The following is a 26210-nucleotide window of genomic DNA, read 5'->3' on the forward strand; positions in this document are numbered from 1 at the left end:
TCAGAAGTACTTGTGATAGCAAAATGTCTCACCAATGTTGCAACAACCACAATACTTTCTGTTATATTTGTGGCCGCTGTATGCTTCAATCTCAAAGAGAGAGCATGACTCCTCTTATTGAGAAAGCCTATGAATTCAACTTTAGGAGTAAAATTAGAGGCCAAGACAAAGCTTGGGCTCCTCACGTTCATTGCATTCCCATTTAGACTTTTTCCCCACAAATCTTGGTGCTGTCAGTGACAAGCATGGTGAAAGGTTTCACCAGGACATTGCAGTCATGGAGAAACAGAATCAGGGCAACTGAAATCCATCAATGCCAGCTGTTTATTGTTGGGTACTTAAGCAAGAAGCCTCAGACACCAAGTACAAATGAAAGTCATCAACAAAACATTTTTAGCTTAGTTGAACTATTGCAAAGCATCATTACCATTATGTAATTAAATGCATTATATTCAATAAAAGTTAATTTCTGGTTTCTCCAGATTCCTACGTGATACAAGAAGTCTGAAATTATATTTGTGTTCAGCTTCAAGTGGTTTATCATAAATAAAAAAATTCTGAGGAAGCAATACTTTCAAAAAAAATTGTTTTCTGTTGAGATTGAAAGAAGATTTGACAGGAGTACACAAAATTATGAAGGATATAGATGGGGTAAATGCAAGCAGGCTTTTTCCAGTGAGGCTGCGTGGGGCACTTCCGAACAAATTTGTGGTCCAGTGTTATAGGCCAAATGGGACAGCCTGGATGGGCATCTTGGACTGAAAGGCCTATTTCCATGCCGTATAGCTTTATGACTCTTCAACTCCCACAATCCTGCTAACATCCTCGTGAATCTTTTCTGCACCCTTGCCTGCTTAATGACTGCCTGCTTGTAGCCTGACAACCAGAACCGCATACACTGCTCCAAGTTCAGAGCATCAATGTCTTGTACTGTTGCATCATGACATCCCAACTCTTGTATTCAGCACCCAGACCAATGAATGCAAGCACACCCAATTCATTCTTCACCACCCTGTCAACCACTTTCAGCCACTGTCAAAGAACTATACACAGAAGTCTCTCTGTTGGTCAACTCTTTTTCCAGGACCCTGCTGTTTCCTATGTAAGTCCTGGCCTGGCTTAACATATCAAATACAACACATCACCACTGTTACTGTTCTAGATTATAGAGATAGGGAGAGGGTGATTATTTCACAACAGTGACAAAGATATGTTAGTCAACGTTTATTTAAACCTGCAGTTAAAAAGGTCACAAACCATGTGGGATGGATGAATGTGATTCTGCACACAAGTGCAAATAGACAGCACAGTTTTGGATACTATGAGAGACACACAACAGACTGCAAATGCTAGACAGACATTGTGCTGGAGGACCTTAGTGGGTCCAGCAGCATCTCTGAGAAGAAAGGAATTGTCAATGTTCGTGTCTTGATGCAGGGTTGAGACCCAAAACATCGACAATACATCTCCTCCCACGGGTGCTGACTGACCCACTGTGTTCTTCCAGCAGACTGTTTGTTTCAGTGATAGAGGTCAGTCCGCAGTACTTCAGAGGCTAACTTGTAGCAGAGGCATGCAGACGCATGCATGGGGATTTCAGCAGCCTGGGAAAAAGGAACAGGCCGAGTGAAGTCATCAAAAACAAGTTCACAAGTTGGAAGTGTGAAATAAAATCAAAAAATGATGGTAACACTCAACAAGTCCGGCTGTTTCTGTGGAGGGAAAAAAAAACAGCGTGTTTTCTTTCAGGTTGCTGGCCATTCCATTCATCAGAACCAGAACCGCACACAATACTCTCAACGTGGCATAAGCTAATTTTATACAAATTCCACACAGCTTGCCAACTTTTATACTCGATCACCTGACCAATGAAATCAACAGTGCTGCATTCTTTATTTAGTATCCTAACCACTTGTGTTGCCCTTTTCAGGGAGCTACAAACTGCACTCAAACATGCGGTGCAAAGTTCACCTGAAGTTTCTGCTTTTTTTATCCACACACGAAAGGAGAGTGATTTTTCAGCCACAAAAGTGGCTCAGTGGGTTGCACAAAACCACATTTCTTAAAACAATTAGTTCTCAGATTCTTTTTTTGAACCTGGAAGTCTGCTCTGAAAATCTGTTTGATCATCTTCCAGTGCAAAGAAACAGTCGGGTGGAATTTGGTTTACCGTATCGCTTCCAATGACAAAGCTTGGGTAAGTTTGAAAAATCTATTTGGGTCAAGAAGTGGTTGGAGCCTAATGATTTAAGACACTCCAACATGGAAATCATTTTAACCAGTCTCTGATCTTATAATTCTTAAGAAACAAATCTTATAAAGTAATGGTTATTATGACGTAATCACTAATTACTCGGATCTTGATCCAAAATTCTATTCTCTTAAGGTATAAGTTTGAATCCATGTCCATTGGCTGTGGAATTTAAATACAACTTGTCAGGTAGCCAATATCAATGCCATCTCCCAGGTTCTTCCATCATTCCCATTCTTTCCCTCCTTCTCCTGTCTGATACCCCTCTCACCTATCACCTGCCAGCACTTGGTGCAACCCTCCTCCAACAATTTTATGCTGGCTGTCTCTTATCTTTCTTTCCAGTCCTGATTAAGATCCTCAACCTGGTACATTTGCCTCCATAGATGCTGCCCGACCCACTGAGTTCCTCTGGAATTTTCTGCGTTACGCTACGAAACTACTAGCTTACAGTTGACTTTTGGGGAAAAGCCCACCAGGTCAGGTTCTTTGTGCCCTTTGAATCACTAGCATTTATTTATTTTTATTTTTACAGTTTGTCTCCTCTTGCACATTGGTTGTTTCTTGTTCTTTGTCTGTGTGTAGATTTTCATTGATTGGATTGTTTGCTTTCCTGTGAATGCCTGCAAGGAAATGAATATCAAAGTGGCACACCCTGGTACACTGTTTCAGCTGGCGAGCTAAACGATGTGAGGAATTGGTGTTAACATGGCACCTTTGGGTGGAGGACCTCATTGGTAAAATCACCAGTCAGGGCGGATGAGTTCCCCGAAGAACTACAGCGGCCACCCGTTCGAGACCAGGGTAAGCCACTGAGCTGGAGGACGTCGGCTGTGCTCTGGCCTGGAGAGGGACGGGTGCCGCTAAGCCTAACTAGCTCAGGACACACGAAAGCACCCCTGCTACCGATAAGCATGTTGTGGAATCCGAACTGAATCGAAACTCCCCAGTTGCTTTCCAGTCCTGGTGAAGGTTCTCAATCTGGTACATTTGCCTCCATTGATGTCACCTGACCCGCTGAGTTCCTCCAGCATTTTCTGTGTTACACTGAAACTATTAGCTTACAGTTGCCTTTTGAGAAAAAGTCTATCAGATCAAGTTCTTTGTGCCCTTTGGTTCACCAGCATTGTTCCTCCTCAGTCTGTAGGAAACTGACAGGGATGTTTCCAGAGAAAGGCAAAGACCCACACACCCACCGGTGAGCAAATCTGCAAGGAGTGCTGCCAGAAAGAAGCATCAACCATCAACAAGGACATCATCAAGAGATCCAGGCCCAGCTTTCTTCTTGCTGCTGCTATTGGGCAGGAGGTACAGGAGCCTTACATCCCACACCACCAGGTTCAGAAACAGTTATTACCCCTCAGCTATTAGGCTCCTGAACCAGCATGGATAACTTCACTCACCTCAACACTGAGCCAAATCCACAACCTATAGACTTCCTTTCAAGGACTCCACTACTCATTTTCTCAGTTTGATTTATGTATTTTTATTTGTACAGTTTTCTCCTCTTGCACATTGGTTGTCTGTCAGTCTTTGTCTGTGTGTACATTTTCATTGATTTCATTGTTTTCCTGTGAACACCTGCAAGTAAATGAATATCAAAGCAGTATATGGTAATATATATGTATGTTGACAATAAATTTGCTGTGAACGTTGATCATTGAACTTAATGATGGACACTTCCTCCTTCAAAATGTAAAGACACTATAAATGAACAGGGATATGTCATGTGACTTGGTGAAGATCTGACAAATGGAGCACAATAAGAGAAAATGTGAAATTGGCCAAAATTAGAGGACATTATCTCAATCGTGTGAAGCTATATGTCATGGTCCGGTCCATGAAGTCCGCATTTCGGTTCACGGTCCGCTCCGTGGACTCAGGACTCCAGCTCTTACAGCTGTCCCTCATTTGGTTGAGTTAATTATTGGCACGTGATTCCGATCTTTAAGCTTGGAATATAAGTAGCCTTGGGGTTGAGTGTGGGCTGCTGGTTTGTCTTGTTAATCCCCCTTGGAGCAACTTGCTGATGGAAGGCTAGTGATTTGTGATCTCTAGGCCTGGTTGGAGCACCACTGCTTCATGGAGCCTTGTTGCCACTTGTTGGAGCAGTCATTGTGGTATGGATTTGACTGTTTCTGTAGCCAGCCAAGGTTGCTGGCTGCCCCATGACTCAGATCCACCCTGGATTGAGCTCCTTTCCTGTCCTTGCCTCTGTTGGGTAAGCAGGCTGTTTGCTGTTACCCTGTGGTTGGGTCTGTCCCTCCCTGTCCTTGCATCTGTGGGGTGAAGTTCTGTGTCCTGCCCAGGGGAAGCTCCAAGAACCCAAGCCTCAAGGATCCCCAGCCTGCAGCCAAGAAGCCAAGCCTTGAGGATCACCAGCCAAGCTCAAGACCCAAGGCCCCTGCCTCAAGCCTCAAGAGCAAAGACCCCAGCCTGTCTCCAAGCTCAGGCCTCTAGACCCCAGCCACGTCCTGTCCTGAAGCCATGTCATGTCCTTGTCTGGTTCTGGGGTCTGAGCCCGAGGCAAGACCCAGGTTCTGGGTCCTTGTCCAGTCTCGGGCTTGGAGTCGAAGACTTGTCTCCTAATCCATGGTTTCTAGTCCTGGTCTTGCTTTCCCTAGCCCAAGTCTGCATTCTTGTCCCTGTTCCTGGTCTGAATCCTGTCATATCCCTACTCTAGTCAAGTCCTGTTCCTTGTACTGCAGTGTCTGTGTCTTGCATTTGGGTCTGTTACCAGCACCCCTTGTGACACTGTAGTTCTCAGACAGTGAGGGTTCTGTGTGTCCTAATACATAATTTGCAATAAGATGGAATGCAGATACAATGAGTTATTAAAGAAAGATAACAGAATTTATATTAGGAAAAAATTAATGTCAAAAGAAAAATAATAATGCTTCAATTCTGTAGGGGATTGGTGAGACCTCAACTGGAATACAGTGTACTGTACTGATCTCCTTTCTGAAGGAAGGATGCTTGTGTATTGGAAGCAGTTCAGAGGAGCTTCACTTGACCTGAAATGACAGTCAAGATAGACTTGTCTCTACTGACTGCAAGAGAGTGAAAGGGCACTTGGCTGAAGCACTTAAGATCCTATGAGGTCTTGACATGATGGATGTGGAGAAGATACTTCCTCTTCTGAGAGCATCTGGAACAAAAGATCGCAATTTAAAAGCAAGAACTCATAATCTGAATGCAGAGATAAAGTGAATTTCTTTCTCTCAGAGGATCAGGAGGATCCAGCAGTGTTTCTTCAAATCAGAAGCACATTTAATATCATTGGGTATGTTGTGCAATTTGATGTTTTATGGCAGACGTTCTGGACAATTCATAATTTAAAACACTATAAATTACAATGAGAGATATACATATAAGAAGTAAATTAAGTAGTGCAAAAAGAGAGAAAGTGAGGTAATGTACCTTGTTGATCCAGAAATCGAATGGCGGAGGGGAAGAAGCTTCTCCAAATGGCTGAGAAAGAAGAAATTTTGAATATCCTTAAGGCAGCTGAATAAACTAATCCTGCTCTTAGTTCATTGTTCATATGTCGGTATGTTTGTACTCCTGCCGGACAGGAGCTGTACTGGAAAAGCTACAGAGTTTCATTATTTTCCCTGGGGATATACAGGCTCTCTGGTCTGAGTTATAACAGGCAAGCACTATGATCTGGAAAAATTAACAATTAAATAACTTAAGGAGGAAAGATTATCTGCAAAATTAACACTAAACACTGTAAATATTCAACCAGCCAGGAAGTATATGTGAAGAGGTAAGCAGAGTTAACATTATAGGGTTAATTATCTTTCCTCATCCATCTGAGGGAGGTCATAGTCAGAGAGTCCAAGTGTCAGACAGGGCAGATACAGGTCTTCCAGAACAACTAGTCCACGCTGTGGAGGGCTCTTGTTTTCAGACTGTAGACGTTGTCAGACCTGAGACGTGAGGGATAAAGAATCTTTTCAATGGAGGAGGCTTCCTATGTATCTCTGCTGCCTCATTAACCTGCCCCAACATGTGGGGGGGGGGGGTGCAGGAAACAAGAGCAACACGCAAGGGGCTGTGGAGAAGTATCTGGCTGCCTGTGTGAATACTGAACCACAGATAATATGCATTTACAAATGGGAAGGAAACATTGAAGAAGACAGTAAAGGTTTACTTCTAGTCCTGGTCCCGCTTTCCCTAGCCCAAGTCTGCGTTCTTGTCCCTGCTCCTGGTCTGAATCCTGTCACATCCCAACTCTAGTCAAGTCCTGTTCCTTGTACTGCAGTGTCTGTGTCTTGTATTTGGGTCTGTTACCAGCACCCCCTTGTGACACTGTAGTTCTCAGACAGGGAGGGCTCTGTGTGTCCTAATACATAAGGACAATAAACAGTAAAGGGAAGTAAATGCAGCATCTCCAAGTTTGTGGATGACACGAAGCTGGGCGGCAGTGTTAGCTGTGAGGAGGATGCTAAGAGGATGCAGGGTGACTTGGATAGGTTAAGTGAGTGGGCAAATTCATGGCAGATGCAATTTAATGTGGATAAATGTGAAGTTATCCACTTTGGTGGCAAAAACAGGAAAAGAGATTATTATCTGAATGGTGGCCGATTAGGAAAAGGGGAGGTGCAACGAGACCTGGGTGTCATTATACACCAGTCATTGAAAGTGGGCATGCAGGTACAGCAGGCGGTGAAAAAGGCGAATGGTATGCTGGCATTTATAGCGAGAGGATTCGAGTACAGGAGCAGGGAGGTACTACTGCAGTTGTACAAGGCCTTGGTGAGACCACACCTGGAGTATTGTGTGCAGTTTTGGTCCCCTAATCTGAGGAAAGACATTCTTCCCGTAGAGGGAGAGCAAAGAAGGTTCACCAGATTGATTCCTGGGATGGAAGACTGGATCAACTCGGCTTATACTCATTGGAATTTAGAAGGTTGAAGGGGGATCTTATTGAAATGCGTAAAATCCTAAAGGGATTGGACAGGCTAGATGCAGGAAGATTGTTCCCGATGTTGGGGAAGTCCAGAACGAGGGGTCACAGTTTGAGGATAAAGGGGAAGCCTTTTAGGACCAAGATTAGGAAAAACTTCTTCACACAGAGAGTGGTGAATCTGTGGAATTCTCTGCCACAGGAAACAGTTGAGGCCAGTTCATTGGCTATATTTAAGAGGGAGTTAGATATGGCCCTTGTGGCTAAAGGGATCAGGGGGTATGGAGAGAAGGCAGGTACAGAGTTTTGAGTTGGATGATCAGCCATGATCATAGTGAATGACGGTGCAGGTTCAAAGGGCTAAATGGCCTACTCCTGCACCTATTTTCTATGTTTCTATGTTTCTATTGTTACATGCTCAAGGAGATCTGTTTTTTTTTGTGAGAATGATATAATGGTCTTTTGGAGGTCACCCGATGTGATTTTCCCACCGATGTGAGGTCACGTGATGACATGTGCACCATGGGTATATAAGGGTCGACCCAGGTGACGCAGTTAGTTTTTGAGTTTGTAGATTTCCAGGTAGAATGTGCTGTGCCTCCGTTTCTGTTGCGTGTTTGTTTTTGTGACGCAGTTTCATTTTTAAAACGGAAGGTGCGTTCTCTTACAAGATATTGTATTATTGGACTGGAAATTTGTGGCTGGAAGTGCCAATTTACTCAATTCTGATAGTTGAAGGGAGAGTGAAGAATTCGTCGAAGTGCAGGATCGAGAGGAGTCGGCATCGTTTGGCAGTTTAATAAAGGATCGACCTTATTGAGAGTTCGTTGGGGAAGTACCTGCATCGAGATAACTCTTGCCAGAAAGAGCGACGAGTTCATGCAAAAAGGTGCTCTCTCTCTCTAAAGGAATTTAAGGTCAGTCAATTTAAACTATTTATTTTCAGCATCGTGAATCCTGTGGACAGAACCGGCAGTAAAGGTGCGTCTATGAAGAAATCCTTCTCCAGAGAAGTCTCCCCCAATTGAATGTGTAAAACTGTTGGACTTTCGAAGTTATGGCTTTAAGAACTATATCTGACTGTATCGCTTTAAGAACTGTTTTCGCATTTAACGCTTTAAGAACCAGAGCCGAGTGGAGTTGGTGAACGGCTACGTACCTGTTAACCTCCGGTTAAAGTTTTCTTTTGTTTTTTTTTCCTTGTCATTTATACGTGTTTAATAAATGTTTGGTTGTTTTTATATAACCTGTCTCGATCGATATTCATTGTTGCCAGTGTTACGTACCCCGTAACTGGGTTGCCAAACCAGCAGAAATGGATCACTCAGTTGGAGTCTGGAGTACTAGAACTAAGAAAGTTTTATTAAAGAAACAAGCAACACAGTAATCGAAAGGATAATAAATGCAACAGTTCAGCGATGATAAACACACATGTGCACAGAATTAAGATAACAGCATCAATCAAGCTCTATCGTTGTCTAGGGGTAAATGACCAAATTTCAAAGTGACTCAAAGTTCAGTCCAGTTTGGTAGTTCAGTTCGCAGTAATCATTGCCATGGCGATGGACAACGTGGGGGAAGAGAGAGATAGAACAGGAACAACTGATCATTCAGACACGGCTTCACTCACAGACTGGCGAGGTGGCTCACAAGCAACTTTTGGGCAGGTCCTTGGTGATGTCACCTGAGGTCACCGACTGTGACCCCTCCTCCAGATGCGGTCGATCCTCTGCAGTGAACCCGGCACCCAGGCAAGGGCGGACACACATCGGGTTCCCGCTGATCGTACCTTTCCACCCTGGTCGTTGTCTGGTACTTCTCACCGACTCGTGAGAAGCGTACCGCTTCCAGGGTCTCGTTACCTCGGGTGTCGTGTGTGCTGCTTTAGCAAACCAGTCCCTTTTTATCCCCCTGCTGGGGTATCGCCTGTCCATCACTTCAAACAGTTCAGGGTTCAAAGGGGGAGCCGCTCCAGACAGCTCTCTCTCCCACGTCCCTTCATTACACATCTCCAGACGCTGCTCCATTGTTCCTTATCTCTCCTTCCCCTGAGGGCAGGTGGCAGACCACTTGCTGATGTCGCTGATGCTAACCCAGGCCAGCAAACATCTTAATTTTATGTGTATTCTCGTCACACCAGTTACGTAACACTATGATTAAAACACGAACCACTAAAGCCAGTGATTTGGCAAATTACAGAAACAATACCGGTTACTGGTATTACAATCATTAAGAAACAATAAAATAATGACTATTGTAACAATGATTAATGAATAGAATCTTGTTGCAAAATTCTATTCTCTTAAGATGTAAGTTTGAATCCAAGTTCAGTAGCTGTGGAATTTAAATACAACTTGATAAGAAGCCAATGTCAACATTGCTTCCCTGCTTCTTCTATCATTCCCACTCTTTCCCTCCCTTTCCTGGATCCACATCACCTGCCAGCACTTTCTCCAACCATACACCTACTCATTCAACTCACCCCCACCATTTTATACTGGCTGTCTCCCCACTTGGGGTGCAGGGGGCTCTGGATAGAGGTGGTATCTTTGTTGTCTGGCAGCTGCACTTTACCTAGTAGGGTGGATGGGCATCACTGGTCCTCATCCATCTCCTAAATCTCTCACGTCTGCCTCCAAGTGGCACACACTGGTACACCGTTTCAGCTGGCGGGCTAAATGATGTGAGGAATTGGTGTTAACATGGCACCTTTGGGCGGAGGACCTCATTGGTAAAATCACCAGTCAGGGCGGATGAGTTCCCAGAAGAACTACAGCGGCCGTGTGTTCGAGATCAGGGTAAGCCACTGAGCTGGAGGACATCGGCTGTGCTCTGGCCTGGAGAGGGATGGGTGCCACCAAGCCTAACTAGCTCAGGACACACGAAGGCACCCCTGCTAGCCATGAGCATGTTGCGGAATCTGAGCTGAGTCGAAACTCCCCAGTTGCTTTCCAGTCCTGATGAAGATTCTCAATCCAGTACATTTGCCTCCATCGATGTTACCTGACCCGCTGAGTTCCTCCAGCATTTTCTGTGTTACACTGAAACTACTAGCTTACAGTTGCCTTTTAGGAAAAAGTCTATCAGGTCAAGTTCTTTGTGCCCTTTGGCTCACCAGCATTGTTCCTCCTCAGTCTGTAGGAAACTGACAGGGATGTTTCCAGAGAAAGGCAAAGACCCACACACCCACCGGTGAGCAAATCTGCAAGGAGTGCTGCCAGAAAGAAGCATCAACCATCAACAAGGACATCATCAAGAGATCCAGGCCCGGCTCTCTTCTTGCTGTTGCTATTGGGCAGGAGGTACAGGAGCCTTACATCCCACACCACCAGGTTCAGAAACAGTTATTACCCCTCAGCTATTAGGCTCCTGAACCAGTAGAACTCACCTCAACACTGAGCCAAATCCACAACCTATAGACTTCCTTTCAAGGACTCCACAACTTGTTTTCTCAGTTTGATTTATGTATTTTTATTTGTACAGTTTGTCTCCTCTTGCACATTGGTTGTCTGTCACTCTTTGTCTGTGTGTACATTTTCATTGATTTCATTGTTTTCCTATGAATTCTTCTTCTTCTTCTTCTTCTTCTTGCGCCCTTAACTCTTAGTGGAATCATCAGGGCACTGTCATGACAAGCTTTGCACCTGATTGGTGTGCTCATCATGCAGTGTGTCTTGGGCATCTGAAACCTGGCAGAGCCCAACCTTCTCCAGGTTTGACCACAGCCGATTTCCTCCAACTAGGTGGCTTGCCTTGGTCGTGAACACGTGGCCATTACAGTTCATCTGAGAACCTTTCCGCCCCAGCCAGTGACTTCATTATGGAAGTCCTTCGCCCAGTGGTGCCGTGTTAACACCACCCCCTCATGTAGTTTAGCCCGCCAGCTGAAGTGGTTTACCGTTGTATGGCGCTCGGAGCTGACACATGAGAGATTTAGGAGATGGATGAGAACCAGTGATGCCCATCCACCCTGTCTGGTAGGGAGCAGCATGCCAGATATCAAAGGTACTACCTCTATCCAGAGCCCCCTACACCCCCTTCCTGTGAATACCTGCAAGTAAATGAATATCAAAGCAGTATATGGTAATATATATGTATGCTGACAATAAATTTGCTGTGAACATTGATCTTTGAACTTAATGATGGACACTTCCTCCTTCAAAATATAAAGAGATTATAAATGGATCAGGATACATCATCTGACTTGGAGAAGATCTGACAAATGGAGCACAATAAGAGATAATGTGAAATTGGCCAAAATTAGAGGACATTATCTCAATAGTGTGAGGTTGCAGTTCTCAGAGACAGTGAGGGCTCTGTGTGTCCGAATACATAATTCTCAAAACAATGGAATGCAGATACAATGAGTTATTAAGGAAAGATAACAGAATGTAATCATTCATATTCAGAAAAAAATTAATGTCAAAAGAAAGAGATAATAATGCTTCAATTCTGTAGGGGATTGGTGAGACCTCAACTGGAATACAGTGTACTGATCTCCTTTCTGAAGGAAGGATGCGTATGTGTTGGAAGCAGTTCAGAGGAGCTTCATTTGACCTGGAATGGGTGAGTTATCTTACAAGGAAATAACAGTCAAGATAGACTTGACTCTGCTGGACTGCAAGAGAGTGAAAGGGCACTTGGCTGAAGCACTTAAGATCCTATGAGGTCTTGACATGATGGATGTGGAGAGGATATTTCCTCTTCTGAGAGCATCTGGAACAAAAGATTGCAACTTAAAAGCAAGGACTCATAAATTGAATACAGAGATAAAGTGAATTTCTTTCTCTCAGAGATCAGGAGGATCCAGCACTGTTTCTTCAAATTGGAATCACTTTTAATATCATTGGGTATGTCGTGCAATTTGATGTTTTGTGGAAGCTCTACAGTGCAGTTCATAACTAAAAGAACTATAAATTACAATGAGAAATATATAAGGAATAAATAAGTAGTGTAAAGAGAGAGAGAAAAAATAGATAATGTACAATAGTTCATTGTCGATTCAGAAATCTATTGGCAGGCGGAAAGAAGCTGTTCCGAATGGCTGAGAAAGTAGAAATTTTGTATATCTTTAAGGCAGATGTGCATAGATTCTTGTTAACATAAATGAAAGGTTACCATGTGTAGATAGAAATATGGAGTTTGAGTTAAGAACCAGATCAAATTGTGGAGCAGGCTCAAGAAGTTGAATAAACTAATCCTGCTCTTAGTTCATTTATTCATATGTTGGTATGTTTGTACTCCTGCTGGACAGGAGCTGTACTGGAAAAGCTACAGAGAGTTTCATTATTTTCCCTGGGGATATACAGGTCCTCTGGTCTGAGTTATAACAGGCAAGCACTATGATCTGGAAAAATTAACAATTAAATAACTTAAGGAGGAAAGGTTATCTGCAAAATTAACACTAAACACTGTAAATATTCAACCAACAGGAATTCTGCAGATGCTGGAAATTCAAGCAACACACATCAAAGTTGCTGGTGAACGCAGCAGGCCAGGCTGCATCTATAGGAAGAGGCGCAGTCGACGTTTCAGGCCGAGACCCTTCGTCAGGACTAACTGAAGGAAGAGTGAGTAAGGGATTTGAAAGCTGGAGGGGGAGGGGGAGATGCAAAATGATAGGAGAAGACAGGAGGGGGAGGGATAGAGCCGAGAGCTGGACAGGTGATAGGCAAAAGGGGATACGAGAGGATCATGGGACAGGAGGTCCGGGAAGAAAGACAGGGGGGGGGTGGCCCAGAGGATGGGCAAGAGGTATATTCAGAGGGACAGAGGGAGAAAAAGGAGAGTGAGAGAAAGAATGTGTGCATAAAAAAGAGTAACAGATGGGGTACGAGGGGGAGGTGGGGCCTAGCGGAAGTTAGAGAAGTCAATGTTCATGCCATCAGGTTGGAGGCTACCCATACGGAATATAAGGTGTTGTGTTCCAGACCTAATCAGTTCCCCTCTACCACCACTCTGCTCCGTCTAGCAGAATTAGTCCTTACTCTTAATAATTTCTCCTTTTGCTCCTCCCATTTCCTCCAAACTAAAGGTGTAGCTATGGGCACCCGTATGGGTCCTAGCTATGCCTGCCTTTTTGTTGGGTTTGTGGAACAATCTATGTTCCGTGCCTATTCTGGTATCTGTCCCCCACTTTTCCTTCGCTACATCGACGACTGCATTGGCGCTGCTTCCTGCACGTATGCAGAACTCGTTGACTTTATTAACTTTGCCTCCAACTTTCACCCTGCCCTCAAGTTTACCTGGTCCATTTCCGACACCTCCCTCCCCTTTCTAGATCTTTCTGTCTCTGTCTCTGGAGACAGCTTATCCACTGATGTCTACTATAAGCCTACTGACTCTCACAGCTATCTGGACTATTCCTCTTCTCACCCTGTCTCTTGCAAAAATGCCATCCCCTTCTCGCAATTCCTCCGTCTCCGCCGCATCTGCTCTCAGGATGAGGCTTTTCATTCTAGGACGAGGGAGATGTCTTCATTTTTTAAAGAAAGGGGCTTCCCTTCCTCCACTATCAATTCTGCTCTTAAACGCATCTCCCCCATTTCACATACATCTGCTCTCACTCCATCCTCCCACCACCCCACTAGGAATAGGGTTCCCCTGGTCCTCACCTACCACCCCACCAGCCTCCGGGTCCAACATATTATTCTCCGTAACTTCCGCCACCTCCAACGGGATCCCACCACTAAGCACATCTTTCCCTCCCCCCCTCTCTCTGCATTCCGCAGGGATCGCTCCCTACACAACTCCCTTGTCCATTCGTCCACCCCATCCCTCCCCACTGATCTCCCTCCTGGCACTTATCCGTGTAAGCGGAACAAGTGCTATACATGCCCTTACACTTCCTCCCTTACCACCATTCAGGGCCCCAAACAGTCCTTCCAGGTGAGGCATCACTTCACCTGTGAGTCGACTGGGGTGATATACTGCGTCCGGTGCTCCCGATGTGGCCTTTTATATATTGGTGAGACCCGACGCAGACTGGGAGACCGCTTTGCTGAACATCTACGCTCTGTCCGCCAGAGAAAGCAGGATCTCCCAGTGGCCACACATTTTAATTCCACATCCCATTCCCATTCTGACATGTCTATCCACGGCGGCCTCTACTGTAAAGATGAAGCCACACTCAGGTTGGAGGAACAACACCTTATATTCCGTATGGGTAGCCTCCAACCTGATGGCATGAACATTGACTTCTCTAACTTCCACTAGGCCCCACCTCCCCCTCGTACCCCATCTGTTACTCTTTTTTATGCACACATTCTTTCTCTCACTCTCCTTTTTCTCCCTCTGTCCCTCTGAATATACCTCTTGCCCATCCTCTGGGTCACCCCCCCCCCCGTCTTTCTTCCCGGACCTCCTGTCCCATGATCCTCTCGTATCCCCTTTTGCCTATCACCTGTCCAGCTCTCGGCTCTATCCCTCCCCCTCCTGTCTTCTCCTATCATTTTGCATCTCCCCCTCCCCATCCAGCTTTCAAATCCCTTACTCACTCTTCCTTCAGTTAGTCCTGACGAAGGGTCTCGGCCTGAAACGTCGACTGCGCCTCTTCCTATAAATATTCAACCAGCCAGGAAGTGTGTGTGAAGAGGTAAGCAGAGGTAACATTATAGGGTTAATTATCTTTCCTCATCCATCTGAGGGAGGTCATAGTCAGAGAGTCCGAGTGTCAGACAGGGCCGATACAGGTCTCTCGGAACAACTAGTCCACGCTGTGGAGGGCTCTTGTTTTCACACTGTTGATGTTGTCAGGCCTGAGATATGAGGGATAAAGATTCTTTCCACTGGAGGAGGTTTCCTATGAATTTCTGCTGCCTTAGTCACCTGCGCCAACCGGGAGGTGGCCAAGAACAACACCCAAGCATCTGTAGAGAAAATTCTAGCTGCTTGTGTGAACACTGAGCCACAAATAACATGCATTTACGAATGGGAAGGAAACATTCAAGAAGGCAGCGAAGTTTTACTTATGATTAAAACATGAACCAACAAAGCCAGTGATTTAACAATGTACAGTATGTACGGTCGGTGTCGGAAGTTATCAGTTTGTCAATCGACCGTGATAACTCACCTTATCTGACATGGCATGGTGAGGTGGTGCTGGAATGGGTCCCCCAGTGGGAGGAGGTTGTTGTCCAAGCTAATGACCATGCTCCACAGGGGAAAGTCTCCTCCTCATCTTCCCCAGGCGCCCAACTTATAATAAACACAAAATACTCTGCAGATGCTGGGGTCAAAGCAACACTCACAACACTCTGGAGGAACTCAGCAGGTCATCTGTGGAAACGATCAGTCAATGTTTTGGGCTGGAACCCTTCGTCAGGACTGAAGGAGGAAGGGGCAGAGGCCCTATAAAGAAGGTGGGGGGAGGGTGGGAAGGAGAAGGCTGGTAGGTTCCAGGTGAAAAACCAGTAAAGGGAAAGAAAAAGGGGTGGGGTAGGGGAAGCAGGGAGGTGATAGGCAGGAAAGGTGAAGAACGAATAGGGGAAAACACAATGGCTGGTAGAAGGAGGTGGAACCATGAGGGAGGTGATAGGCAGCTGGGGGAGGGGGCAGAGTGAAATAGATATAGGGGAAGGGAGGGGGAGGGAATTACTTCAACTTATTGTCCAACTTATAATTCTTTCTGTTTGAGAAGGTTCTGTGCTTTAAGTTGTTCTTCTAGCATGCAAAGTTGCAAATATGTCATTGACCATGAAGGAACACTTGTCTGCTCATCATTGTTAAACATTCAGCTGCTGAGCTGCAGGCAGTGAAGCGTTGGGGGCTTGAAGGTGATTGAGCAACTTTACAACTGCTGTCTAACTGGCGATGCTCCCTCATTGCTGAACACAAGAGCCTCAGTAACACATCCTGCTGTTCTGCAGTTGTCCTCTGCAGATCGCCGATTAATATTTAATTTGTTTAAAATAGTGATGACCAAAATGTCCATCCCAGCCATTTCCACTTGCCTGAGATTGACCTGTACCCTTCCAAATCCTTTACATCACTGTGCCATTTAATTGTTGTCAATATATTGCACCCACCTCAGCCATTTTCTCTGGCAGCTGATTCCAGAAACTGACCATCCTCTGTGTGTGTATAAAAAAAAAGTTGCCCCTCAGTTTCCTATTAAATCTTTTCTATTTCACCAATATTCTTGGGCAGATTTGCTAGAGCTGTTTGGGAGGCTCTAAGCTAACTTGGCAGGGGGATGGGAACTGGAGTGGTAGTACTGAGGATGACTTTATAGATTTACAAACAGAGGCAGTGTGTCGTGAGACTTCTAACACGAAGAGGCTGATTTTCGGGCAAACTTGCAGTCAGTAGGATGAGTTGCAATGTAAAAGGCGGACAAAATCGAAAAGGGTGAATATTTCAATGTGCGCAGCATGAAGAATGAGGTAGATGAAATTGTGGCACTATTATAGATTGGCATATATGATGTTGAGGAATTCACGGAATCGTGGCTGGAAGAAGATTATAGCTGGGAGCCTAATTACACATTGGATCCAAAGGACGGGCAGGTCAACAGAGGTGGTGGTGTGCCTCTATTGGTAAAAGAATGAAATCAAATCATTTGAAAAAGGTGACATAGTGTTAGAAGCTATTGAACCATTGTGGGTAGAGCTAAGGAAGTCCAAGGGTAAGAAGACCTGATGGGATTTACATACGCGCTGCCAAACAGTAACAAAGATGTGGTAGTAAAGGAGGAGGTACAACACCTTATATTCCGTCTGGTTAGCCTCCAACCTGATGGCATGAACATTGATTTCTCAAACTTTAGATAATGCCCCCCACCCTCCTTCACTATTTTTTTTAGATTAGATTGTGAGGACACGCAGTCCTCTTTTACTGTCATTTAGTAATGCATGCATTAAGAAATGATACAATATTTCTCTGGTGTGATATTACAGAAACACAGGACAGACCAAGACTGAAAAACTGACAAAACCCACATAATTATAACATATAGTTACAACAGTGCAAGCATTACCGTAACTTCATGAAGAACAGGCCATGAGCACGGTAAAAAGTTCAAAGTCTCTCGAAAGTCCCACATCTCACGCAGACGGGAGAAGGAAGAAAACTCTCCCTGCCATACCCGACCACAGTCCGACTCTGAGTCATCCGAAAATTTCGAGCTCTGACCAGCCCTCCGACACCGAGCACCATCTCTGCCGAACGCTTCGACCCCAGCCCCAGCCACCAGCAGCAGGCAAAGCTGAGGATTTTGGGGCCTTCCCTCCGGAGATTTTCGCTCGCACAGTAGCAGCGAAGCGGGCATTTCAGAAGTCACTCCAGATGTTCTTCCGTGCTCTCACGGCTGTCTCCATCAAATCAGAATTGTGTACAGCCCCTATTTAACAAATACGATATTTAACAAATATTTCCCATCCCTTTTCCCTTTCTCACCTTGCCCACCCATTACCTCCCTCTGGTGCTCCTCGCCCCTTTTTCTTTCTTCCATGGCCCTCTGTCTCCTCCACCAATCAACTTCCCAGCATGTTACTTCATCCCCCCCTCCAGGTTTCACCTACCACCTGGTGTTTCTCTCTCCCCACCCCTCACCTTTTAAATCTACTCCTCCGCGTTTTTTCTCCAGTCCTGCTGAAGGATTTACTCCCAAAACCTTTTTCCATAGATGCTGCCTGGCCTGCTGAGTTCCTCCAGCATTTTGTGTGCATTCCTAAGGGGTAAGTGATCATAATATGATAGAAATCGCCCTTCAATTTGAGAAGAAGCTAAAGTCAGATGTATCTTTGTTACAGTGGGGTAAAGGGAATTCCAGAAGCATGAGTGAGGAGCTGGGTAAAATTGATTGGAAAAGAACACTGGCAGGGATGACAACAGAGCAGCAATGGCTGAAGTTTTGGGGAGTAACTTGGAAGGTACAGGATTTATACATCTCAAAGAGAAGGAAGTATCCTAAAGGCAGGATGACACAACCGTGGCTGACGAGAAGTCAAAGCCAACATAAAGTAGAGGACATATAGTAGTGGAAAGTTAGGGGACTGGGAAGAGTTTAAAACCAACAAAGGCAAAAAAAAAGTTATAAGGAGGAAAAAGATGGAATACAAAAGTAAGCTAGCTAATAATATTAAAGAGGATACCAAAAGTTTCTTCAGATGCATAGTGTAAAAGAGGCGAGGGTAGATGTCAAACCACTGGGAAATGATCCTGGAGAGGTAGTGATTCATTGACTAGGAAATGGTGGATGAACTGAATAAGTATTTTGCATCAGTCTTTACTGTGAAAGACACTTGCAGTATGATGGAAGTTCAAGTGTGTCAGAGGGCTGAAGTGTGTGAAGTTGCTATTACTAAGGAGAAGGTTCTTGGGACACTGGAAGGTCTGAAGATAAATAGATTACCTAGACCAGATGGTATACCCTGGGGCTCTGAAAGAGGTGTCTGAACAAATTGTGGAGGCATAAGAACTGGTCTTTCACAAATCAATTGATTTGGGAATAGTTCTGAAGGAATGGAAAATTTCAAAAGTCACTCCACTCTTCAAAAAGAGAGAGAGGCAGAAGAAAGGAAATCATAGGCCAGTTAGTCTGACCTCAATGGTTGGAATGACGTTGGAGTCGATTGTTAAAGATGTGGTTTCAGGGTTCTTGGAGGCGCATGATAAAATAGACCACGGTCGACATGGTTCCTTAAGGGAAAATCTTGCCTGACAAATTTGTTGGAATTCTTTAAGGAAATAAAAAGCAGGATAGACAAAGGATAATCAGTTGATGTTGTGCACTTGGATTTTCAGAAGGCCTTTGACAAGGTGCCACATATGAGGGAGCTTAACAAACTGGCAAGTTACAGGAAAGATGCTAGCATGGATAAAGCAGTGGCTGATTGGCAAGAGGGAAAGAGTGAGAATAAAGGGAACCTTTTTCTGGTTGGCTGCCAGTGACTAGTAGTGTTCTGCAGGGATCTGTGTTAGGACTGCTTTTTTTTATATGTCAATGACTTCGATGATGGAATTGATAGCTTTGTGTATAAGTTTGTGGACAATATGAAGATAGGTGCAGGGGCCGGTAGTTTTGAGGAAATAGAAAGGCTACAGAAGGACTTAGACAGATTAGGAGAATGGACAACGAAATGGCAGATAGAATTCAGTGTCAGGAAGTGTATGGTTGAAGAAATAAAAGGGTAGACAATTTTCTAAATGGACAGGAAATTCAAAAAACCTGAGGTGCAAAGGGACTTGGGAGTCCTCATGCAGAATTCCCTAAAGGTTAGTTTGCAGGCTGAGTCTGTGGTGAGAAAGGCAAGAATGATGTTAGCATTCATTTTGAGTGGACTAGAATATAAAAGCAAAGATGTAATGCTGAGGCTTTATAAGGCAGTGGTCAGATCATGCTTGGAGTATTGTGAGCAGTTTTAGGCCCCTTGTCTAAGAAAAGATGTGCTGACATCGGAGAGTATTCAAAAGAGGTTCACAAAAATTATTCCGGGATTGAAATGCTTGTCAGAAGAGAAGTGTTTGCTGGTTCTTAGCCTCTACTCACTGGAAATCAGATAAATGAAGGATGATCTCATTGAAACATGTTGAAAGGCCTCAACAGAGTGGATGTGGAGAGGATGTTTCCTATGGTGGGGGAGTCTAAGACCAGAGAACACAGCCTCAAAATAGAGGAGTGTCCTTTTAGAACTGAGATGATGAGTAATTCCTTGAGCCAGAGAGTGGTGAATCTGTGGAATTCGTTGCCTCAGGCGGCTGTGGAGTCCAAGTCATTGGGTATATTTAAGGCAGAGATTGATATATTCTGGATGAGTCAGTGCATGAAGTGATACAGGGAGAAGGCAGGAGATTGGGGTTGAGAGGAAAAATGGATCAGCCATAATGAAATGACAGAGCAGACTCCTTGGGCCAAATGGCCTAATTCTCCCCCTATAACTTATGGTCTTAAACTCATACCCACTCATACTTTATTCCCCAATCTTTGAAAAAAAGACTGTATGTTCACTCTATCTACATTATCCATAATCTTATACACCTTCATAAGATATCACCCCTCATCTCCAACACTTCAAGGAAAAGTCCCAACCTATATATTCTGTCCCTGGCAACATCTTTGTAAATATTTTCAGCACGCTTTCCAGTTTAATAGTATCAATCCAATAAATAGAACATAGAACAGTAGAGCACAATACCAGCCCTTCAGCCCATGATGCTGTGCCAACCTTTTTCAAAGTTCAAGGAAACTTGATGGTTGAAAAATAATAACTGTTTCTGAACCTGGTGGTATGGTTCCTGAGGCTCCTGTACCACCTTCCTGATGACAGCAGCGAGAAGACAGCATGGTCTGGACAGTAGGGCTTCTTTATAGATGGTGCTTTCCTGCGACAGCACTCCACGTAGGTGTGCCCAATGGTCGAGAGGACTTTACCCATGATGGACTGTGTTGTATCCACAACTTTTTGTTGGATTTACCATTGGTGTTTCCATACTTGGCCATGATGCAAGCAATCATAAACTCTCCACCAGACATCTGTAGAAGTTTGTCAAAATTTTAGATGTCATGTGGAATCTTTGCAAACTTCTAAGAAAGTTGACTCACCACTGTGCTTTCTTCATAATTGCACTTATGTGCTGTGCCCAAGACAGATTCTCTGAAATGATAACACAGAAGAATTTTAAGTTGATGATGCTTCTGATCAGCTGATAAAGACTGACTCAGGGACCTCCTGTTTCCTCGTCCTGAAGTCAAAAGTCAGCTCTTTACTCTTGCTATTTAGTGAGATGTTGTTGTTGTGACACCACTCATCCAGATTTTCAAACTCCTCCCCTATATGCTGATTCATCAGCACCTTTGATTTGGCCACAGCAGTGGTGTCTTCAGCAAACTGAAGTGACACTGGAGCTGTGCCTGCCCTCACAGTCATAAATGTAAAGCCAGTAGAGTGGGGGCTAAGCACGCAGCCCTGTGGTTCATCTATGCTGATGGACATTGTGGAGGAGATGCTTTTGCCTATCCAGATCGACTGGGTCTTCAAGTGAGAAACTCGAGGATCCAATTGCACAAGGAGATATTGAGGTCAAGGTCTTGAACAAACTTGATTAGTTTTGAGGGGATGATAGTGTTGAATGCCAAGCAGTAGTCAATAAGGAGCTTCCTGGTGTACTGTATGCAGTAATCTTTTTAACCTACTCTAAGATCAATCTAACCCTTCTCTCTCACATATCCCTATATGTTTCTTTCATCCATGTGCTTATTTAAGAGTCTCTTAAGTGTCTCTGCTGTATCAGCCTATACCACCACCTCTGGCAACATGTACCATGCCCCTCCCACTCAGTGTAAATAACTTATTTCTGACATTCCCCCTATACTTCCCTCCAGATACCAATGCCTCTTCTTATCTTGCAGACCTCTACCAAATCACTTGTTTGCTCTGAAGAGAACAGCCCTAACTCACTCAAACTACCCACATAAGACATGCTCTCTAATCCAGGCAGCATTCCTTGTGAATCTCCTCTGCACACTCTATAAAGCTTCCACATCCTTCCTGTAATGAGGTGGCCTGAACTGAAGACAAAATCCCAGGTGTGATCTAACCAGAGCTGCAACATGGCCCCACGGCTCTTGAACTGGCATGGTGACCAGACCTGAACACAATAATGCAAAGGCAGCCACAGCAACATCTTGTACAACTGCAGAATAACCTCCTAACTATACTTAGTGCCCTGACGGAAGAAGCCCAGTGTGCCAAAAGCCTCCTTAACTGGCCTGTCTACATGTGACTCCACATCTGGGAAACCATATACCTGAAGTCCAGACTACCTCTGCTCGGCAACGCTCCCACTTCAGGAATCATTCTGTTTCTTCCTCCATAGATACTGCCTAAATGGATCACTATTTACAGAATTTTTTTTTGTTTATAAGTGTTAGGTTTCCATCATCTGCAGTTATGGATTTCCATTTAAGGATGAGTTGTAAGTCCTGATGATTGGTGGGGGATAGATGGATAAGGCTCTTTAGCGCTGCCACAACAACAGCCTCTCACTCAACATCAGCAAAACCAAAGAGCCGATTATTGACTTTCGGAGGAAGAAAATGGAGGACCATGAATCAGTCCTGATTTTGAGAGCCAACATAACGCCAGATGGTTGCAGGTCACTAGTGATGTTCTGCAAGGGTCAGTGTTGGGACCACTTCTTTTTATGTTATACGAGGGGTGATTGATAAGTTTGTGGCCTAAGGTAGAAGGAGTCAATTTTAGAAAGCCTAGCACATTTATTTTTCGACATAGTCCCCTCCTGCATGTACACACTTAGTCCAGCGGTCATGGAGCATACAGATCCCTTCTTTGTAGAAGTGGTCCACAGCAGGGGTGGCTGATAAGTGCGTGGCCTAAGGTAGAAGGAGATCAGTTATTAACGTCAAGCTTTCTGCATTATCACTCAAAGAGTTGAACTGCACATGTATGTAACGAGAGCGTCTTGGACCTCCAGGTGGTGCACAGCAGGGGTGATTGATAAGTTTGTGACCTAAGGTAGAAAGAGATGAGTTATACACCCCTCATGTGTCAGAGATTTGGATGATGGAATTGATGGTTTTGTGACCAGGTTTGTGGACAATATGGAGATAGGTGGAGGGGCAGCTGATGTTGAGGAAGCAGGAAGGCCGCAGAAGGACTTGGACAGATTAGGAGAATGGGCAAAGAAGTGGCAGATGGAATACAGTGTGGGGAATGCACTATGGTAGAGATACACTATTTTCTAACTGGGCAGAAAATTCAAAACTCTGAGGTGCAAAGGGACTTGGGCATCCTCGTGCAGGGTTCCCTAAAGGTTAATTATTTTTTTTTTAGATTATGAGGACACTCAGTCCTCGTTTATTGTCATTTAGAAATGCATGCATTAAAAAATGATACAACGTTTCTCCAGAATGATATCACAAGAAAATACAGGACAAACCAAGACTAAAACTGACAAAACCACATAATTATAACATATCGTTACAACAGTGCAAAGCAATACCATAATTTGATAAAGAGCAAACCATGGGCATGGTAAAAAAAAGTCTCAAAGTCCCAATAGACTCATCATCTCACGCAGGTGGTAGAAGGGAGGAACTCTCCCCGCCATGAACCTCCAAGCACCGCCAACTCGCCGATGCAGCACCATTGGAAGCACCCGACTGCAATTGACTCTCGTCCGAAAACTTCGAGCCTCCGACCAGCCCCTCCAACACAGCCTCTCCGAGTACCATACTCTGCCGAGCAACAAGCAAAGCCAAGGACTCAGGGCCTTCTCCTCTGGAGATTCTGGACCACACAATAGCAGCAGCAGCGAAGCAGACATTTCAGAAATTTCACCAGATGTTCCTCCGTGATCTCACGTCCGTCTCCATCAAATCAGGATTGTGCACGGCACCCTACTTGACAAATAACAGACATCACCACTGGAGCAGCCGCTGCGAGCTGCGTCGTGCTGCCATCTTCCTTTCTTGGATTTGCAGGTTGAGTCAGTGATGATGAAGGCAAAGGCAATATTAGCATTCTTTTCGAGAAGACTATAATGTAAGCGCAAGAATTTCATGCTGAAAATTTATGAGGCACTGGTCTGACCACGCTTGGAGTATCCTGAAAAAGTTTTGGGCCCCTTATCGAAGAAAGGACGTGCTAACATTGGAGAAGTTTCAGAGGAGGTTCACAAGAATGATTCCAGGAATGAAAAGGTTACCATATGAGGAATGTTTGATGGCTCTAGGCCTGTACCCACTGTAATTTAAAATAATTTAAAAGAGGGGGTATCTCATTAAAACAGACCCATATACAGTGGATGTGGAGAGGATGTTTCCTATAGTAGGGGAGTCTAGCACCACGGGGCACAGCTTCAGAATAGAGGTGTGGAGGAATTCCTTTATCCAGAGCATGGCGAGTCTGTGAAATTCATTGCCACAGGCAGCTGTGGGTGCATTTAAGATGGCGATTGATAGGTGGATTAGTTAGGATGTGAAGGGTTATGGGGAGAAAACAGGAGACTAGGATAAAGAGGGAAAATGGATCAGCCATGTTGAAATATAGGAGCAGACTCAATGTGCTGAATGGCCTAATTCTCCTCCTATATTTTATGGTCTTATGGTCTCATTAGGGCATTAGAGATGGAGAGTGTCAGTAACTTTAAATTCCCTGGCGTTGCCATTTCGGAGGATTTGTCCTGGGATCAGCTCCTAAGTGCCATTAAAAGTTTATGCAAAATTCAGCATGCCATCAAAAACTTTGATAAACTTCTATAGATGCACTGTGGAGCTTATCCTGACTGGTTGCATCACAGCCTGGTATGGAAACTTCAATATCCACTCAGCTCAGCACTGAACTCAACCGATGGGCTCACTTTCAAAGACTCTACAACTCATGTTCTCAGTATTATTTATTTCCTTATTTCATTATTAGTATTATTTCTTTATTGTATTTGTATAGTTTGTCTTTTACACATTAGTTGCCTGTCAGTCTTTGTGAGTAGTTCTTCATTGATTCTATTGTATTTCTTTGTTCTACTGTGAATGCCTGCAAGAAAATGAATCATAGGGTAGTATATGCTGATATACAAATATCTTGACAATAAATGTACTTTGAACTTTGATGGAACAAAATTTGTTTAGTTCTTTCTTACTGTACTTAACTGTGGATCAGACAATTTTACAAATGCAATCAAACATAGAACAGCGTACATTTCAGCACGGTACAGGTCCTCTGGCCCATAATGTTGTGCCAACCTTTTAACCTAATCTAAGTTTAATCTAACCCTTCCCTCCTACATAGCCCTCCATTCTTCTATCATCCGTGTGCCCATTTAAAAGTCTTTAAGATGTCCCTAATGTATCTGCTTCTACTACCACCCTAGCAGGGCATTCCACACACCCACCACTCTCTGTGTTTAAAAAAAAACTTAACTGCAGTGCCTAAAAGAGTATTCACCACATTCTTCTCCCACCCTTGGAAGTTTTCATGTTTTATTCTTCTACAACATTGAATCACAATGGATTTAATTTGGCTTTTTATGACACTGATCAACCAAAAAAGAATCTTTCATGTCAAAGTGAAAACAGATCTCTACAAAGTGATCTAAATTAATTACAAATATAAAACACAAAATAATTGATTGCATAAGTACTCACCCCCTTTAATATGACAAACCAAATCGTCACTGGTGCAGCCAATTGGTTTTAGAAGTCACATAATTAGTTATGGTGTCCTAGCTATCTATAAACTTGTGTGCAGTCAAGGTGATTCAATTGATTGTAGTAAAGATACACCTGTATCTGAAAGGTCCAACTGCTGGTGAGTCAGTATCCTGGCAAAAGCTACACCATGAAGACAAAGAACACTCCAAGCAACTCCATGAAAAGGTTATTGAAAGCACAAGTCTGGAGATAGATACAAGAAAATTTCCAAGTCACTGAATATCCCTCGGAGTACAGTTAAGTCAATCATCAAGAAATGGAAAGAATATGGCCACAGCTGTAAATCGGCCTACAGCAGGCCATCCTCAAAAACTGAGTGACCGTTCAAGAAGGGGACTAGTGAGGGAAGCCACCAAGAGACGTATGACAACTCTGGAAGAGTTACAAACTTCAGTGGCAGAGATGGGAGAGACTGCGCATACACCAACTATTGCCCAGGTACTTCACTAGTCACAGCTTTATGGGAGAGAGGCAAAGAGAAAGCCACTGTTGAAAAAAAAACACCCACATGAAATCTCAGCTAGAGTTTTCCAGAAGGCATGTGGGAGTCTCTGAAGGTCTATGGTCTGATGAAACCAAAATTGAGATCTTTGGCCATCAGACTAAACACTATGTTGAATTAAGCCAAACACAGCACATCATCAAAACACACCATCCCTACCTTGAAGTGTGGTGGTGGCTGCATCATGCTGTGGAGATGCTTCACTGCAGCAGGCTTTGGAAGGTTTGTGAAGTGAGCGGGTAAAATGAATGCAGCAAAGTACAAAGAAATCCTGGAGGAAATCTTGTTGCAGTCTGCAAGAGAACTGTGACTTGGGAGAAGATTTGTTTTCCAGCAAGACAATGACGCCAAGCATAAAGACAAAGCTGCACAG

The sequence above is a fragment of the Mobula hypostoma genome, chromosome 13 (genome assembly GCF_963921235.1).
Source record: "Mobula hypostoma chromosome 13, sMobHyp1.1, whole genome shotgun sequence".
NCBI classification, from domain to species: Eukaryota; Metazoa; Chordata; class Chondrichthyes; order Myliobatiformes; family Myliobatidae; genus Mobula; species Mobula hypostoma.